The sequence below is a fragment of the Gossypium arboreum genome, chromosome 4, assembly GCF_025698485.1.
Source record: "Gossypium arboreum isolate Shixiya-1 chromosome 4, ASM2569848v2, whole genome shotgun sequence".
NCBI lineage: Eukaryota > Viridiplantae > Streptophyta > Magnoliopsida > Malvales > Malvaceae > Gossypium > Gossypium arboreum.
Window position 1 is genome coordinate 54,470,732 of NC_069073.1, and position 20,357 is coordinate 54,491,088.

Genomic DNA, 20,357 nt, shown 5'->3' on the forward strand with positions numbered 1-20,357 from the left:
TGTCTTCGGACTTAGCCGGATATCATTCAATTGCTCATGCACACATATACATCAATAATCATTTCCCATTCAGTATTTCATTTTCGTTACTAAGGCTCAAACACAAACATATCACTAGCATAATCGCCTTGAACTTAGCCCGGTATCATTCAAATACTCATACACACATAAATCAATAGTCATTACACATCAATTTTTCATTTCACATAATTCGAGTAGGGTCATTTCTTGAGGACTTACCTCGGATGTTGTCGAACGGCTTTGACGGCTATTCGATCACTTTTTCCTTCCCTTATCCAATTGTGGCCCTCTAAGCTCTTGAGCTAATTCAAACAAATTCAATTTATTAAAGTCTCGCCATAGCCTTGGCGAATACACATATCATTGATTCAACATCACATAACTAAGCACTTTAGTCAATTTTCTTTAATTACGCACACATTCGCCTTAGCTCACAACAAGGTAGCCGATTACCTAAGTCAAGAATAGGCATCATTAAGCTTGCCTCTAACCGAATGCATGCACAATAATTCCCCTCATGTGGCCGATTATGCTTAGTCATTCTTGCATAAAATCAAAATAAATTGCAAGATTTTCACATCATATGTGTACTAGGCCGAATGTACATGCAAATTTCACAACATTCTTCAACAAACTTCTTCTTTAAACAACATATTCATCACTTTCTTCATAATAAAAATATCATGTGCAATCATATATACACATATAAGTGCAAGGTCAATTTCAAGGTGTCCATAGCCATCCAAAACACAAATTTTAACTAACATGCAAGAAGCATGAACCATGCTCATGAATGCATCATGGCGAATACATCACAATCATGCCCTTTCAACTTCAATCATGGTTAAACAAAAAAACTCAATGTCTTACTTAAAATTGGTACAAAGAAGTTTCAAGAGTAGTCAATCCATCATTGCATGCATCATTAGCAAGCTTCACATTTAGCATGCAATGGCTTTAACACAATAACAACTTTGGCCAAATGCCATTTCCATGGCATAACAAGGATTTGAACCATGGCTAACATGCACATCAAGTTAGCAACCAAAACATGCATGAAACTCCTAACACAACCTCATACATACCTTAATCTTGATGCAAATTTAGCCAAATCTCCTTCTAGATCTCTTCTAAACCAAGCATGAAGCAAAAATCCTATCTCTTCCCTTAGTATTTTCGGCCAAAAAGGAAAGAACAAGGATGAACAATTTTTTTCTTGTTTTTCTTTCACTTGCACGGCAATGGGGGAAAGGATGAGCTGTTTTTTTGTTTTTTTTTGTTTCTCATCCAACATCATTAATTATTTTATCATTTAATTCATCATGCATTAACAAAACATGTTTCAACATGTTTTCTTTGCCCATAAACCATGTCATGGCCGGCCACTAGCTTGTTTTGGGGAAATTTGACATGCAAGTCCATAGTTTTGCATGTATGCTTTAATTAGTCATCACACATTTCCCTATCGTACTTTCAAAGTTCACTACTAAGTCCCTTCTAGTGAAATTCACCTTTATAACACTAAATCAATCATCAAAAATGTCACACATGAGCACACACATATTATAGGCATCAAAATAAATTTTAAATTATTTTTGTGCCTCGGTTTTGTGGTCCCGAAACCACATCCCGACTAGGGTCAATTTTGGGCTGTCACAAGTATTCGCTCAGTTGATAAATGAGCTACCGGCCTTTGGCTAAGTTGATCTTTGTGTATGAATATAAGGGTTGGTAATGTGAAGTAAATATGATATTGAGAGTTTGTGCATATGAAATTATCTGTTTAGCTACATGAATGCTATACTTTGGTTGTGTTTAAATTCATGGCTCAAACTTACTAAGCATTAAATGCTTACTCCGTTTTCTTTGATTTTCTATTTTATAGATTTTGGTTCTTCAGCTATCAGACTCGGGATTTTGAAGTCGAAGTCGCCCACACTGTCAAAGCTCCTCCTTGGTATACTATTTTGGTTGAACTTTGAAATGGCATGTATAAGACTACCCTTTTGTTGTAGGTCATGTACCTTTCGGTTTTGTGTAAATTTGGATAGCCATGCGAAAATGGCTTAAGTATACTTTGGGCATGGTATTATAATCATTGTATGTTGTTCATTAAGAGGTATGGAAATGTTTGGAAACGATTAGCCATTGGGATGGTTAATCATGATCATATTTTGTGCTATTTATGTTTAAGGGCTAGTTGAATCATGGAAACTATGAAATAGGTAAAGCCTACCTTAAAGACAGATGCTGACAGCTGCAGTGACGTGGATGTGAAAAATAACTAAAAATAGTAGGAATGGAATTAAATAGTGAATAAATTATGTAAACGAATCTTGACGAGTCTATTTTCATAGGAGAGTAACGAAACGATCATATAAACAGTATGTTAAGAGATATTTAAGTTTTCGTGAGACAGGGCCAGAACGGTTTCTAGAGTCCCTGTTCCGAATTTGGAAATTCATTATAAATTGACCAGAGATAATTAGAAGTCATGCCATATATGTACAGATTCCTTTTCGAGTCTAGTTTCCGTAGAAACAAATGGCATCAGTATTGAAGCTCTGTACAGGGAGATATCCAAACCGTAATGCAGGAAGGTCAGTGTAGTCGCACCCTGTAACAGGGGAGACTTTAACTAATAAACTGTACTAATTGGGCCAACCAAAAATTCTAGAAAAAAAATTTGTAGATGCATATAGGAGTCTAGTTTCAGGGAAAAATCACGAAACTGATTTTCGAGTTGTGGAACTCAAGATATGATTTTTAAGGTGAAAGTGACACAGTTAGCCGGCTGTCTGGAAATTTTTAAAATGAACTGTGCAAGTAAGTGGATTAAGCCCGTTAACCCCTCGTGTCCGACTCCGGCGACGGTCTCGGGTACGGGGTGTTACAGAACTTACTCATTTACATTCTTACCAGATGTCCTATATACATCAAATTCATTACTCATGAATTTTGCGTACTTCATTACTCATGAATTTTGCGTTAATACTTGTACCCTTTCAACATGATCAAAACTTGTCATTTCTTTGACAAAATCTTTGGATTACTTGTTGAATCTCTTGGGATACCAAGGATACTTGAGAAAAACTCGTAGTGATGTATCATACCAATGCCATGTCTCATACATGGTCTTACATGGAAATCTCATATCGATTCCAATAGCCCAGCTATGGTCTTACATGATGCCTCATGCTGATGTCATGTCCCAGACATGGTCTTACATTGGCTCACATAATGATGTCAATGCCATGTCTGTAATAGCCTGATTTGGACCCTATTCGGAACGATGGTTTCGGGACCACAAATTTGAGTCAGAAAAATATTTCAAAATTATTTTTTTGTGTTTATTATGTGTGAATATCTATGAAATTTATGTGTTTTAATTTTATAGTTTGAGTGCCGATTTAATAAAAAGGCATTAATCGCGTAAAATGAAAATTTGATGGTTTAATATGTAAGGGCCGAATTGTGAATGTCTTTGTAAATTCATGTGTTTAAGATACAATTTGCCCGTGATAAATTTTAATGGACGGTAGTGACCATGATTTATAATGGTTTAAAATTTTAGTTTTAAGGTTAAATTAGTAAAATGTGAAATAATATGTATTATAATAAAACATAAATTAAAACATTCATGCATTTGTTCATCCATTTGACGAAATATAACAGAAGAAAGAAAGGAAAGAAAGCTTAGGGTATTCGGCATTATTGAAGATTCATTTAAGGTATGTAACTAGCTTAGTTTTTTATAATTTTTACGTTTTTAATATCGTTGCAGTGTAATGTACAAAGCCCATGCTTGAATTTCTGATTTTGATGAATATTTTTAGCTATTCCATTGATGAATAATTGAGCTTTGTGATGTTAGTTAATGAAATATGAAAGATATGTTTTGGATTAAGATGTTTTGTATTGGAATTTTTGATGATTTTGAGTAATTAGGAATAAATTGCAAAAATAATAAATTGAGGGACTAAAATGTGAAATAAATAAAATGTATGGACTTGTATGAACACAAGGAACATTCGACCTAAGCATGGTGTATGCAAATTTTGTATGTTTTGTGTTTTGTGCAATTTGGACCAAATTGTAAAAAGTGTTAAATGTCAGGGGTAAAATGGCAATTTACTCATTTATGTGTTTTTGGAGTAAAATGAGTGAAAATATGTTTGAATGAGTTTAATTTGAATATGTTTAGATCAAGAACCAAAGAAATCAAACTTAAATTGGCAGAAAACCAAAGTTGTTGATTAGTCGTCCCATTCCGATTCTCGTTGTCCGAGGTAAGTTTATAAGCAAATAAATGCTGAAAATTTTGAATATATGTGAATGTAAAATGCTAACTTAAATTTTATAAGCTTGTATATATGATAGCCGAATGTGTATATACTTGGAAACTATGTTTACGAGTTTGATTCGACCGAGTTATGACGTCTGAAAGCCTCGTACGAACCTTAGGAATAGCTAGGATACATATGTCATGACATAGGATTTTTTATATGTGTTCTCGTGTAAGACCACGTCTAGGACGTTGGCGTCGATATATGTGGTTACATGTAAGACCATGTCTGGGACATCGGCATCGTATTTGATTCGTGTAAGACCCTATTTGGGACAGTGGCATGGATATGTGATTACATGTAAGACCACGTCTGGGACGTTGGCATTTTACGATATGTGTGATTATCCGAGTATCCTAATCAATTTTGAATGGTTCAATGGGCAATGATAAGTTGTGATCAAATGTGTAAAATGAGCTAAAACGATCAGGTATGAGTTAGTTGACTACCTATTTGAAAATAAGGTAAGTTGGTTATCTGATATGTGATGCAAATTATACAAGTTACTGATGTATACATATGTGCATTTGTGTATTATATTTGGCCATATGCAATGAATATGTATGTGATGTTATATTTTGATTCATGAGTATATGTATATGAGTGTAAATGTACTTGGTTATATAATGATATTTTGGCTTTGAAATTGAAGGATACTTTGTTAATATATATATGTACATTCGGCCATGAATAAATTTATATGTGAAAGTATATGTTATACATGAAATTGTAAGCTTGAGATTAAATGTGATTATGATAGTATAATTTGGTTTGGTTTAAATGAGTTGATTATGTCATTGAGTTGTTTATTTGTTTATGACTTACTAAGCCATGATAGCTTACTGTGTGTGTTTATGTTTTCATTTGTTTTATAGATTTTGGAGATTAGTTACGAGCTCAGGAATCGTCAGCAAAGTCTATCACACTATTGACTGTTTTGGTACTTTTATAAGTTGAACTCGAACTTATAGCATGTATAGGCTATCCTTTGTGTTAGTTTATTTTGAATGTGTATATAATTAGCCATATGAAAATGGCTTGATTATATTGCTAATGGTTGTGTAAATTTGATCATGGTTTAAGGTTATATGGAAAGTAATCTCATGATACATATATGTTATGGTGCTTAGTCATGTGTTTCGGTAATTGGGGTAAATGAAGGATGCTTATTGAGTTTTAATATGTAATATATTAGTTATGTAATATGCATGTCATAGATATGTGGTGTGCTTGGTATATGCTTACGGTTTAAAGTAATGATATGTTTGGCTTATGATCATTCATTATGGTAAGCTTGTCATGTAACAGACCAGTTTTGACCCTAGTCGAAATAGTGGTTTCGGGACCACATATCCGAGTCAAAAAAATATTTTAATATTATTTTCTGTGTCTATGATATGTGAATTTTTATCTGTGAAGTTTTTGTGATTTAATTTGTCTGTTTTTGTGCTTGATTTTACAAAAAGAACTTAATCGCGTAAAATGTAAAAGTTGCATGCTAATTGTTAATGGGGTTATTTGGCCTTGGCTTTTAAAATAAGGGTCCTTGCATGGTAATTATACCATTGATAAAGTAAGTGGACAATATTGGACATGTGTTAGGTGAATTTAATGTTTTATAATAAAGGTTATTTTTGTAATTTGTAAATTAAAGCTTAAATAAATAAAAAAACAAAAGGTGGCCTTATCATCTTCTTGTTTAGCTGAAACTTAAGAAAGAAATAGAGGTTTTGAGTTTTTGAAATTACGGCACTTTGGATGCTTGATTCGGGTATGTGTTTTGCTCCGTTTTTGATAATTTCTACGTTTCTGTGATAGTTGCTTTGTGTTCTTCAAAACCCATGTCTGAATTTCTTTTTTTGTCAAAGATTATGAAATGTTTCGTTAATGATTATATGAGCTTTTTAATGTTTTTATATGGATTATGGAAGATATATGTGAGATTAACATGCTTTGTTCTTGAATTTTTGATGGAATAGAGCTATTTGGGATAATTTGTGAAAATGAGGTTTTGAAGGACTAAATTGTGAATTAAATATGTTATTTGGGCTTGTATGGAAGCTATGTATATTTGGCCAAGCTATACTCTTGGTGAATTTTGGATATTTGTGATTTTGTGAAAAATGGACTAAATTGTCAAAGTGTGAAAATGTAAGGGCTGAAATGTAAAGTGCCTTAAATATGTGTTCATGGATTATTTTGAATGAAATGAATGATTGAATGGTTGAATTTGAATTATACTAGATCAAGAACAAAGAAAATCAGATTTAGATCGAGGGAAATCCAAAATAGTCGAATAGGACTCATTTCCGTCTGAAATTCATACGAGGTAAGTCAAATTACAATTACGTGTTAAATTGACTAAATTCTACGCATACAAATTATAATATGTATTGGACGGCCTTGAAAGCATGATGAATAAATTTTGAGTAAATTCTGATAATATGCTAGTATTTGAAAAGCTCTGTATGTTCTAAAGGAAAATTGACATTGATCTGAGATATCATGTAAGACCGCGTCTGGGACACAGGCCTCGATTTGAGATTTACATGTAAGACCATGTCTGGGACATAGGCATCATATCTGATTTCGTGTAAGACCCTGTTTGGGACAAAGGCATCGATACTGAATTATATGTAAGACTACATCCGAGACGTCGCTATTGTACCCGTTTATGAGTATCTATATCATTTCTGAACCGTCTGATGATAGAGTATGAGATATGGGAATGAATATATGAAATGTATAATTTATACAGGTACATCTGTATTGTACTAAATTTCTGAATATGAAAGACTCTGTTTCTGTGAAATAATGAATGCGAAGTTTGTATGAAATCATGGAAATGAAACATGACATGTATACAAGCAAATAAGCATGGTTAGGCTCATGAACTATTCTGTGAAATGGTTATGAATACTTGCTGTTGATTTGTACTTTATATGCTTTACTAGTTAAATCAATTGTATTTGGCTTACTAAGCTCGTTATAGCTTACTCTGTGTGATTTCTGTCTGTTTTATAGTTATTGTAGCTACTAAAGGCTCGGGGATAGTCGAGGATTGTCACCATACTATCGAACTTATTTTGGTACTTTTGAAAGTGTAAATATTTTAAGTATGGCATGTATAGGCTAGAATGTCTATGTATTTAAGCTTTGATATGTGTATATTTTATGACATGAGAGTTGGCTAGCAAATGGTATGTTTGTGCTTAGTTTTGGTAAATGGTTTGTAATGCCAAGTTGTGTATGCTTGTAATGGTTATATGGCCTTGTATGTGGTGGTCATTTTGAAATATGCCAAATTGAGGAAATGGTAAGTTTAAGCATGAGTTAGAAGGTGTCATAAGTGAGTTATGAAATGAGCATTTTGGCATGTTGTTGTAATAAGATTTTTAATGTGTTTTGGTATGGATTTGAATAGGTTATTGAATGATAATGATTAGTTATAATGAAACATGTTTTGAGCATGGAATTGGCTGAAAATATTAGTATAAATGTTGTTATTTATTGCTTGTAGAATGACCCAAAAAGGGGTGGCAAGTTGGCTTAAACCAAGCCTGCATGGTGCCACACGGTCAAGGAATATGGGCGTGCCTTGTGGCCATGTATGCAAAGTAGTAACCTCTTAAGATCACACAGTTAAGATACATGGGCGTGTCATATGGCTATGTTCTTAAGTCAGTAGCCAGCTAAGTATCACACGGCCATGGCACATGGCTGTGTCTATTGGCCATGTGTAAAAGTCAGTATATATAGTCTATTTTGGCACGGCCTGGTCACACGGGCGTGTGACCTCAACAGAATTGGAATTTTTTTTTAAGTTCTAAAAATTCTGAATGTGTTTAGTTTAGTTCCAACCTCTTCTAAAAGTATGTCTTAGGTCTTGGAGACCTCCATAAGAGATAAATTATTGTTTTGCTTATGCATTAATATCATGTGATTCTGTATTGATCTGTAATGTTTTGTCTGTCTGGTAATGCCCCTTACCTATTCTGGCGAAGGTTATGGGATAGGGGTGTTACATTTTATTGGTATCAGAGCTATGGTTTAGTCGGTTCTAGAACTACCATAGCGTATGTGAGTCTAGCTATACATGCCATATATATGAAACGACGATAGTGTGATGAATCCTGATATTGAAATGTGCTTTTATATAGCAAATGGATCCCGATAGAGCTATAGCAGACGATGTTGAAAGCAATACGCCTGCTCCCGCGCAAGAGACGGTGCAAGCTAATTCTCGACCGGCTATGAGTAGCCGTGATGATGAGGCTAAAAAAGCCTTCTATCATATGATGAATGATTTGTTCACTCAATATATTAGAACCAATCCAGCTATACAACAACCTCCACCCCCGGTTAATTCTCCTCAAATTCCTGTTAAGCGGCCAGTGAATCCGGTACAGATAAGTAGACCACCAGTTGATAAGATTAGATAGTATGGGGCTGAAGAGTTCTAAGCTACAACGAATGATGATACTGAAATAGCTGAACTCTGGTTAGAGAATACAATACGAGTGTTTGATGAAATGTCTCTGAATTCTAAGGAATGTGTAAAATGTGCCGTTTCGCTTTTGAGAGATACGGCGTACCATTGGCAAAAAACTTTAATATCTGTGGTTCCAAGTGAACGGGTTACTTGGGATTTCTTCCAAGCTGAATTTCGGAAGAAATACATTAGTCAGAGATTCATCGATCAAAAACGTAAAGAGTTTCTCGAGCTTAAACAAGGCCGTATGTTTGTTACTGAATATGAACGTGAATTTGTGAGATTAAGCCAGTATGCTCAGGAATGTGTTTCAAATGAAGCAATAATGTGCAAAAGGTTTGAAGATGGACTAAACGAAGATATCCGTCTGTTAGTTGGGATTTTGGAAATTAAAGAAATGGTAGTGCTTATTGAGCGAGCTTGTAAAGCTGAAGAATTAAGTAAAGAGAAAAGAAAAGCTGATTCTGAAGCTAAAGATGTTAGAAAGATATCTTTTAGTAGATCATTTCAGTCTGTCACAAAGAAATTTCGAGATGATCATAGTCGTTCAAAGGCTGATGTAAGACATTCGAATCGAGATTGAGCTAGATCGCATTCGAATTTTAGAGCTCCTGCTACTTCTATTGCAACTGTCGAGAATATCCAATCTAAGAAACCTGAATGTAAACACTATGGTAAAAGACATCTGGGAAATTGTAGATTGAATGATCGAGCCTGTTTCTGATTTGGATCTCTAGACCATTTTGTAAGAGATTGTCCTGAACCTGCTGAGCAAGAGAATATACAAAATCTGAGACCGAGCAACACCTCATCTAAAGGTAGACCTTCCAGAAATACAGGGTCTGTTGTTAGATCCGAGGCTAGAGTACCTGCCAAAGCCTATGCTATCCGAGCTCGTGAGGAAGCCTCATCTCCAGACGTGATTACTGCTACTTTTACTCTTTGTGATACTTCTGTGATTGCATTAATAGACCCTGGATCAACGCATTCTTATATCTGTATGAATTTAGTGCATAGTAAGACTTTGCCCGTAGAGTCTACTGAATTCGTAATTAGAGTATCAAAACCCTTAGGCAAAGGTGTCTTGGTTGATAAAGTCTGGAAGAATTGTCCATTATTGATTCGAGATATCTATTTTCTTGCTGATCTGATGCTTTTGCCTTTCGGTGAATTTGATATAATTCTAGGAATGGACTGGCTAACTTTGCACAATGCTATTGTAAATTGTAAACGAAAAGTCATTGATTTAAGGTGTAAGAATGATGAGATAATTCGAATTGAGTCTAGTGATCTGAATGGACTACTAGTTGTGATATCTGCAATGAAAGCACAGAAATATGTGAAGAAAGGTTGTGAAGCTTACTTAGCTTATGTGTTAGACTCGAAAGTGAATGAGAAGAAAGTTTAATCTGAACCTGTTGTCTGTGGGTTCCCTGATGTGTTTCCTGAAGAACTTTCGGGATTACCTCTAGTTAGAGAAGTAGAATTTGGCATTGAATTGGTGCCTGGTACTACTCTAATTTTGATAGCTCCATACAAAATGGCTCCGATCGAACTAAAAGAACTAAAGTCTTAGTTACAAGAATTGACCGATCGAGGATTTGCTAGATTGAGCTTTTCACCATAGGGTCCTCCTGTTCTGTTTGTGAAAAAGAAAGATGGCACAATGAGAATGTGTATTGATTACCGTCAGCTTAACAAAGTGACTATAAAGTAAAAATATCCTCTGCCTAGAATTGATGACTTATCTGATCAGTTGAAAGGTGCTACTGTGTTTTCAAAGATAGATATGAGATCGGGTTACTCTCAGTTGCGAGTAAAGGACTCTAACATTCCAAAAACTACTTTCAGAATGAGGTACGGACATTATGAATTTTTAGTTATGCCTTTTGGATTAACGAACGCACCTGCTGTCTTCATGGATTTAATGAATAGAATTTTCAGACAGTGTCTAGATCAATTTGTTGTGCTATTCATTGATGACATATTGATTTATTCACGTGATGAAACTGAGCATGCTAAGCATTTGAGAGTTGCGCTTTAGATTTTGCGTGATAAGCATCTATTTGCAAAGTTCAGTAAATGTGAGTTTTGGTTGCGAGAAGTTGGTTTCTTGGGTCATATTGTATCAGCCTCTGGTATCCGAGTTGATCCGAGCAAAATTTTAGCTATTCTAGATTTGAAACTCTGAGGAATGTATCTGAAGTTAGTAGTTTTTTGGGACTTGCTGGTTACTATAAAAGATTCGTGAAAGGTTTCTCGATGCTTGTGACTCCGTTGACAAAATTTCTCCAGAAAGATGTGAAGTTTGAGTGGTCTGAAAAGTGTTAAAACAGCTTTGATTAGTTGAAAGCTTTATTGACTGAAGCTCCGGTTTTAATACAACCTGAATCGGGTAAAGAATTTATGATTTATAGTGATGCTTCGTTGATTGGTTTGGGATGTGTTGTAATGCAAGAAGGAAAAGTTCTAGCTTATGCCTCGAGACAACTAAAGCAGAATAAAAAGAACTATCCGACTCACGACCTCGAGTTAGCTGCTATTGTGTTTGCCTTGAAGATCTGGCGTCACTATCTGTTTGGTGAGAAATGTCACGTGTTTTTCTGATCATAAAAGTATGAAGTATTTAATGAGGCAAAAAGATTTGAATCTGCGACAGAGAAGACTGCTTGAATTACTAAAGGACTACGAACTTGTGATAGATTATCATCCGGGTAAAGCAAATGTTGTTGCTAATGCCCTAAGTTGAAAATCATTGTTTGCTTTGCGTGCAATGAATGTCATTTGGTTCTGTCTGATGATGGTTCAATTTTAGCTGAATTAAAAGCAAGGCCCTTGTTCTTACAACAAATTATCGAAGCTCAGAAGTCTGACACTGAATTAATAGCAAAACGAGTTCAGTGTGATTCTAAATTTCGAGTTGATGTTAATGATTATTTGAGATTCAGAAATAGACTTTGTGTTCCGAGAAATTGGAGTTAATTCGGACGATTTTGAGTGAAGTCACAATAGTAGATTTTTTGTACATCCGGGAAGAACAAAAATGTATAACGATTTGAAACAACTATACTAGTGGCCGGGAATGAAAAGAGATATTTCTGACTTTGTTTCGATATGTTTAATCTGTCAGCAAGTTAAAGCTAAGCATCAGGTGCCATCTGGTTTGTTACAACCGATTATGATTCCTAAATGGAAGTGGGATCGAGTAACCATGGATTTTGTTTCGGGTTTGCCCCTGTTTCCGAGAAAGAAAGCTGCAATTTGGGTTGTAGTTGATCGTTTGACGAAATCAGCTCATTTTATTCCGATTCGATCTGATTACTCACTCGATAAATTAGTTGAGTTATATTTTTTTGATATCGTGAGATTGCATGGCGTGCCATTGTCTATTGTGTCTGATAGAGTCCTCGATTCACTTCGCGTTTCTAGAAGAAATTGCAAGAGGCTTTAGGCACAAAATTGCACTTCAGTACTGCCTTTCATCCGTAGACGAATGGTCAATCCGAGCAGATTATTCAAATACTCGAGGATATGTTGAGATGTTACATTCTTGAGTTTGAAGGTACGTGGGAACAATGCTTACCTTTGATTGAATTTTCTTATAGTAATAGCTTTCAATTGAGCATTAAAATGGCACCGTACGAAGCCTTACACGGTAGAAAGAGTAGAACTCCATTATACTAGTCTAAGCTCAGTGAGAATAAGATTTACGGTATTGATCTGATAAAAGAAACAGAATAGAAAGTGAAAGTAATTCGAGATAGTCTGAAAGCTGCCTCTGATCATTAGAAGTCTTATGCAAATTTAAAACGAAAAGATATAAAATTTGAGATCGGTGTTAAAGTGTTTTCGAAAGTATCTCCATTGAAGAAACTGTTCCGATTTGGTAAAAAGGGCAAGTTGAGTCCAAGGTTCATTGGACCGTATGAAATCATCGAGCGAGTTGGGCCGGTTGCTTATAGATTGAGGCTACCATCTGAGTTAGAAAAGATTCATAATGTATTTCACGTATCGATGCTTCGACGATACAAATCTGATCCTTCGCATGTAATTTCACCGTCTAAGATTGAAATTCAGCCTGATATGACTTACGAAGAAAATTCCATTAGTTAAGGTGGTGTGGCATCGACATGGTGTTGAAGAGGCCACGTGGGTGTCTGAAGATGCTATGAGACAACAATATCCGAATCTGTTTAACGGTAAGATTTTCGGGGACGAAAATCCCTAACGCAGGAGAATTATAACAGTCCGGTTTTGACCCTAGTTGGAATAGTAGTTTTGGGACCACATATCCGAGTCAAAAAATATTTTAATATTATTTTCTATGTCTATGATATGTGAATTTTTATCTGCGAAGTTTCTGTGATTTAATTTGTCTATTTCTGTGCTCGATTTTCAAAAAGGACTTAATCGCATAAAATGCAAAAGTTGCAGGCTAATTGTTAATGGAGTTATTTGGCCTTGGCTTTTAAAATAAGGGTCCTTGCATGGTAATTATACCATTGATAAAGTAAGTGGACAATATTGGACATGTGTTATGTGAATTTAATGTTTTATAATAAAGGTTATTCTTGTAATTTGTAAATTAAAGCTTAAATAAATAAAAATAAAACAAAAGGTGGCCTTATCATCTTCTTGTTCAGCCGAAACTTAAGAAAGAAATAGGGGTTTTGAGTTTTTGAAATTTTGGCACTTTGGAAGCTTGGTTCGGGTATGTGTTTTGCTCCGTTTTTGATAATTTCTACGTTTCTGTGATCGTTGCTTTGTGTTCTTCAAAACCCATGTCTGAATTTCTGTTCTTGTTGAAGATTATGAAATGTGCCATTGATGATTATATGAGCTTTGTAATGTTTTTATATGGATTATGAAAGATATATGTGAGATTAACATGCTTTGTTATTGAATTTTTGATGGAATAGAGCTATTTCGGCTAATTTGTGAAAATAAGGTTTTGAAGGACTAAATTGTGAATTAAATATGTTATTTTGGCTTGTATGGAAGCTATGTATATTCGGACAAGCTATATCTTGGTGAATTTTGGATATTTGTGATTTTGGGAAAAATGGACTAAATTGTCAAAGTGTGAAAATATAAGGGCTAAAAATACAAAGTACCCTAAATATGTGTTTATGGATTATTTTGAATGAAATGAATGATTGAATGGTTGAATTTGAATAGTATTAGATCAAGAACAAAGAAAATCAAACTTAGATCGAGAGAAATCCAAAACAGTCGAATAGTCTACTCGTATCCGTCTGAAATTCGTACGAGGTAAGTCAAATTACAATTACGTGTTAAATTGACTAAATTCTGTGCATACAAACTGTAGTCTGTATTGGACGGCCTTGAGAGCCTGATGAATAAATTTCGAGTAAGTTTCGATAATATGCTAGTATCTGAAAAGCTTTATATGTTCTAAAGGAATGCTGACATTGATTAGAGATATCATGTAAGACCGTGTCTGGGACACAGGCCTCGATTTGAGATTTACGTGTAAGACCATGTCTGGGATATAGGCATTGATTTTGTGTACCAGTTTATGAATATCTGTATCGTTTCTGAACCGTCTAATGATAGAGTATGGGATATGGGAATGAATATATGAAATGTATAATTTATACAGGTACGTTTGTATTGTACTAAATTTCTGAATATGAAAGACTCTGTTTCAGTGAAATAATGAATGCGAAGTATGTATGAAATCATGGAAATGAAACATGACATGTATACAAGCAAATGAGCATGGTTAGGCTCATGAACTATTTTGTGAAATGGCTATGAATTCTTGCTATTGATTTTTACTTTATATGCTTTACTAGTTAAATCAATTATATTTGGCTTACTAAGCTTGTTATAGCGTACTCTGTGTGATTTTTGTCTGTTTTACCGTTATTGTAGCTACTGAAGGCTTGGGGATAGTCAAGGATTGTCACCATACTATCGAACTTGTTTTGGTACTTTTGGAAGTGTAAATATTTTTAAGTATGGCATGTATAGGCTTGAATGTCTATGTATTTAAGCTTTGATATGTATATATTTTATGCCATGAGAGTTGGCTAGCAAATGGTATGTTTGTGCTTAGTATTGGTAAATGGTTTGTGATGCCAAGTTTTGTATGCTTGTAATGGTTATATCGGCTTATATGTGGTGGTCATTTTGAAATATGCCAAATTGAGGAAATGGTAAGTTTACGCATGAGTTAGAAGGTGTCATAAGTGAGTTATGAAATGAGCATTTTGGCATGTTGTTGTAATAAGATTTTTAATATGTTTTGGTATGGATTTGAATAGGTTATTGAATGATGATAATTAGTTATAATGTAGCATGTTTTGAGCATGGAATTGGCTGAAAATTTTAGTATAAATGGTGTTATTTATTGCTTGTAGAAATGACCTAAAAAGGGGTGGCAAGTTGGCTTAAACCAAGCCTGTATGGTGCCACATAGTCAGGGGATACGGGCGTGCCTTGTGGCCGTGCATGCAAAGCAGTAACCTCTTAAGATCACACGATTAAGACACATGGGCGTGTCATATGGCTGTGGGCTTAAGTCAGTAGCCAGCTAAGTATCACATAGCCATGAGCCATGGCCGTGTCTGTTGGTCATGTGTAAAAGTCAGTATATATATTCTGTTTTGGAATGGCCTGGTCGCACGGGTGTGTGACCACAACAGAATTGAATTTTTTTTATTTCTGAAAATTCTGAATGTGTCCGGTTTAGTTCCAACTTCTTCTAAAAGTATGTCTTAGGTCTTGGAGACCTCCATAAGAGATAAATTTTTGTTTTGCTTATGCATTAATATCATGTGATATCTGTGATTCTGTATTGATCTGTAATGTTCTATCTATCTGGTAATGCCCCTTACCTGTTCCAGCGACTGTTACGGGATAGGGGTGTTACATGTCATATTGATATGTTTTGTATTAGTTGAACTTTATGATTTAGCTCAAAAGAGGTAAACATGGTTGATAGATATGTATATATATATTTCGGTTGTGGTTTAATATTGGCATAATTGGAATGTATGATTTGTATTATAAATAGTTCGAGTTAATAAGCTTAATATAAAGTATATATGTTTGTGATGTTGTTATATGATTTGGTAAAGGGAAAATGATAAGCATAATGTATATTCGGATATGTTACTAAATTATTTTAGAAATGTGTTTATGATATATATTAATGTGATGGAACAGTATGATTATTGTGTATACATATATTTGATGATTGAATTTATGACCATTTGGATAGTTAAAAATGTCAAGTTAATATTTATAATCGGATAATCATCATAAAAATAAGTGTACATGGTAATGATATGATCATGTGTACTTGGTTATGTGAATACTATTTAAGTATGATATTTAGCATGCGAATGGGGTGTAATATGGTTTGTATATTGTGCTAATTTAATGGTTCATAATGATATGTTAAAATCCGCATTATATATATGTTGCATTTAAGTTATGTTCGGCTATATGGTATTGATATTAAGGTAGCATATGTGTTTGGACAATAATCAGTGTAATAGTTTGTTTGATTTTTGACATGCGCACATGCAGAGTTAAGGAAGTGATATGTTTGATATCTGTTAAGTTAGATAGATATATATTAGCATGTATTTGAAATATTTTTGAATGTCTTAATGTTTGTACATGGAATTTGTCATGTAATAATCTAAACCTAGAATTTGTCATGTAATAATCTAAGTTATAATTCAATTATTTGAATGCTATAAAGGAAATGTACATATGATACTTATAATTGAGTTTGTATTACTTTAAACTTGAATAGTAATGTTTGACTCTCTTAAGCTGTGTATGGTTCGATAATGCCTTATAACCCTAATTTGGCGACGGATACTAGTTAGGGGTGTTACATTTGATTGGTATCAGAGCTACGGTTTGGTCAATTCTAGGACTAACGTAGCTCTAGCTATAAATGCCATTTTATATACTGCGATAGTGTGATGAATTCTGACATTTGAAAATGTGTTTTCGTATAGTAAATGGATCCCATAGAGCCGTAGCTGATGATATCAAGAGTATAGCTCTTGCTCCCGCGCAAGGGACATCGTAGGTTGATTCTCGACCTACTTTGAGTAGCCAAGAGGGAGAGGCTAAACAAGCCTTTTACCAAATGATGAACGACTGGTTTACTCAGTATATCCAGACTAATCCTTCTGTACAACAACCTCCACCCCCGACTAATCCTTCTCTGATACCTGTTATACCTCAAGTGAGTGATCCGTTGAGATTACATAAGCCTTCTATTGATAAAATAAGAAAACACGGGGCTAAAGAATTCAGAGATACTGATGATGATGATGCTAAGCGAGCTAAATTCTAGCTTGATAATACTATCCACGTGTTTGATCAGCTATCTTGTACCCTGGATGAATGTTTGAAATGTGCCATATCCTTGCTACGAGACACCGCATATCACTGGTGGAATACACTAGTATCGATGGTTCCGAAAGAACGAGTGACCTGGGAGTTCTTTCAGACTGAGTTTCATAAGAAATACATTAGCTAGAGATTTATCGACTAGAAGCACAAAGAATTTCTCGAGTTAAAATAGGGTCGCATGGCTATGACAGAATATGAATGAAAATTCGTGAGACTCAGTCTATAACAGCCCGATTTAGACCCTATTCGGAATGGTGATTTCGAGACCACAAATTCGAGTCAGAAAATTTTTTAAAAAATTTATTTTCTGTGTTTATATTGTGTGAATTTATGTCTGTGAAATTTTCGTAATTTAATTTGGATGTTTGAGTGTCTGATTAAATAAAAAGACTTAATCGCGTAAATTGAAAATTTAATGGTTTAATGTGTAAGGGCTGAAATGTGTTTGTCTTTGTAAATGGAGGGATTTATGTGGTAATTAGCCCATGATGACATGCAATGGATGGTAATGACCTTAATATAACATGATTTTATATTTTAAATCCAAGGTTAATAATGTAAACTAGTTAATAGGTTATAATATAATAAAACATAAAAAAACATGCATATGTTCATTTTATTTGACCGAAACTTGTAAAAGAAAAGAAAAAGAGAAAGCAAATGATATTAGACCATTGTTGATTCAAATTCAAGGTTAGTTTGGTTTCAGTTTTTGATAATTTTTACGTTTTTTAGATCGTTGCTTCGAATACTATCCGGCCCATGCTTAAATTTCTGATTTTGATGAATATTTTGAGTTATTCCATTGATGAGAGCTTGAGATTTTTTTGTTTCATGATGAAATATGAAAGATATGTTTTAGATTAACATGTTTTGTATTGGAGTTTTTGATGATTTTGAGTAATTAGGACTAAATTGTAAAAATAATAAATTAAGGGACTAAAATGTGAAATAACTAAAATAGATGGACTAGTATGAATATAAGGAAGATTCGGCCTAACTATGTTGTTGTGAGATTTTATGTATTTTGTGTTTTATGCAATTACGACTAATTTGTAAAAGTATGAAATATCAGGGATAAAATGGTAATTTTCCCTGTTATGTGTGGTTGGATTTAATTGAATGAAATTGTGTTTGAATGAGATTAATTTGAAATTGTATAGAACAAAAATAAAAGAAATCGGACTTGGATCAGGGAAAAGCAAAAAAAGTTGAATAATCGATTTACATTGTTCGTCGATATCCGAGGTAAGTCTTTAAGCAATTAAACATCGTAAATTTTGAATGTAAATTAGTTTAATATACTGATTTGGAATTCATAGAATTATAGTAGAGTTAGCCGAATATGATTAAGCATGAAAATAATGTATTTGAGTTTAATTCGACTGAGTTATAACATTTGAAAGTCCATATGAACTATATGGAATATCTGGATTTTTTGATAATCCATAATCGATGATTAAATTATCTTTGAAAAGTATATTTTATATCATGTTTTGGTATTAAAATGTATTCACTATATATCCATATGACTAGAATTTATTTTGGTATATATGTATTATTTAATATGCTTGTTTTTGGAGAATGGTATACAAATTTTGGTTAGCATTGAAATGAATAGGACATTGAGATATATGCTACTTATATGAATATGATGATATGTAACTTTATAAATTTGCAAGTTGACAGATCCATTCATTTATAAACTATTAGTATGCTTTGAATGTTGAGTTCACATTTTCCATTTGAATATGAAATGAACTGTATCGGGTTATAAGTTAAGCATTAGATCTCTAAATAAATATTTTTGAATTGAGTAATTGTATTGAACTAGGTTATGTCCGGTAATACCTTATAACCCCAATTCGGCGACGGATACGGGTTATGTAACACCCCAAACCCGGCCTAAACGTTATGGCCGAAATCTGGCGTCTCACATTGAAGTGTTTTTCGAAAACCATGTTGTCATTGAAAACCCTTCTTACTATTTAAAACCTCTGGCCATTTTAAAACTTGTGAAAACCTTAGTTTCCGTTGGTTTATTAAAAGTCATTCTCTTGTAAAACATTATTACCTTTAAAACTTTATTTACTGTGGAAGCTTAATTTAAAGTTTTGTGGAACCTTTAAAACAGTTATTGTTTTGGAAAAAAAACCGTGTTCTGCTCTAGTAGTTGTAAAACAGTATATAAAATTCCAACTTTAGAACCAGAAATTACAAGAGGCCTTGTTACAACCCAGATCAAATATAAATACCTGTAAATAGATAACTTAAAAGAAAATCGAAAACAATAGCAGTTGTGTGGCCACCTCCGAGTCCCTCGCAGCACCGATCCTCCTAATGTTGGGGATTACCTGCACAGCTAATAAAAGGGGTGAGTTTATGAGAACTCAATGTGTAATCCCCTCCTAAACTAAAACAATTAGTAAACAGATAGAATTCATAATCAGTCTGGACTAGAGCCCATTACAATAACAGAACAATGTGTGTGAGCCAAAGTCTAGTACAATTTCACTTGGGTCTCTACCCTTATCAGAATCAATTGGGCCTAGCCCATTCTCATAATCAGTAACAGTTGGGCCTAGCCTATTAATAGAATTAGGTCGGTCTAAGCCCAATACAGAATCAGCACCAGATGCAAATATGCAGACAGATTCCCAACCCAGTCCAACCAACACACAACTCGTACCAACCAACACACCATGTAGAGATAAAATTGACCCACTCGGCCAACACACCAAGCTTAGCACTGGTTACGGCACTAAGTCAATAGGACGGCTCAATGCTATAGACAGGATGGCTCAACGTTGTAGACAGGACGACTAAAGGCCGTAAATATTGCAGCAACGCTGCCAGTTAATAGAACGACTATAAGCCATAAGTATTGCAGAAAAGCTGAAAGCATTGTACAGAACAGCTACAAGCCATACACTTCCTCCGTCCATAATAACCTAACCCCATGAAATATGTCATGTCATAAATTATACGTGGATGCAAAGTCATACTCAGTACAATTATATATATAAATCATAAGCACATTAGTCATACGAAACATAAGAACATAATCGTCATTCTACCATACAGGAGTATTA